The sequence below is a fragment of the Gasterosteus aculeatus genome, chromosome 18, assembly GCF_964276395.1.
Source record: "Gasterosteus aculeatus chromosome 18, fGasAcu3.hap1.1, whole genome shotgun sequence".
Classification (NCBI taxonomy): domain Eukaryota; kingdom Metazoa; phylum Chordata; class Actinopteri; order Perciformes; family Gasterosteidae; genus Gasterosteus; species Gasterosteus aculeatus.
In genome coordinates, this window is record NC_135706.1 from 11,492,948 (window position 1) to 11,493,650 (window position 703).

General features: G+C 36.1%; 1 non-coding gene across 1 annotated transcript; it reads right to left on the reverse strand.

Moving 5' to 3' along the window:
• Positions 1–380: 380 nt before the first annotated feature.
• trnal-cag (transfer RNA leucine (anticodon CAG)) lies at positions 381–463 on the reverse strand. Its single transcript has one exon. It is a non-coding gene; the product is annotated as a tRNA-Leu (tRNA).
• Positions 464–703: the final 240 nt, after the last annotated feature.

Sequence of the window (703 nt, forward strand, 5' to 3'; positions counted from 1 at the left end):
GAAAGACATTACCTTGGACTTTGAGTAATATCTGAAATAAACCAATTAACATAAGAAAAATGATTGATTGATAATGTTGTAATGTATAATGTAAAATAAACGTAATTGCAGCACCAAACGTGTGTGTATATTTTCACCGTTTTGATTCATGTAATAACCTTAAAGTTATGTTAAAGGTTAACGGACAATACTGGTATGATACCACCACTATATCTCAACAGTATGTTAACATGTGCTAAAATGCTTAGTGTGCAGTGCAGTACATTTGTGTGTAGCCACGTGATGGATGAATGTGCCCTGACAAACACCAACTTTAATGACCTTTTCAATAAAAACATAATTTCATCAATAATAAACCCACGTTTAGAAAAAAAAATATCTGTCAGAAGTGGGATTCGAACCCACGCCTCCAGGGGAGACTGCGACCTGAACGCAGCGCCTTAGACCGCTCGGCCATCCTGACGATGACATTTTATATGTTGTGTTATTAATATATACCTTATACAGTAGCGGGTATCGTAACATGTGTATTATACATTTTTTTAGACGGATGAAGACGTACGGACCAGATAATGACATTATGACATACGATGTTGCGAAAGATACAAATTTAACGCACTGGTAAAATAACAAGCATGGATGTATCTAGAGGAAACAAACATCCAACGTCAGCCTAAGTCTTAAACCCCATTATTCAGTGCAA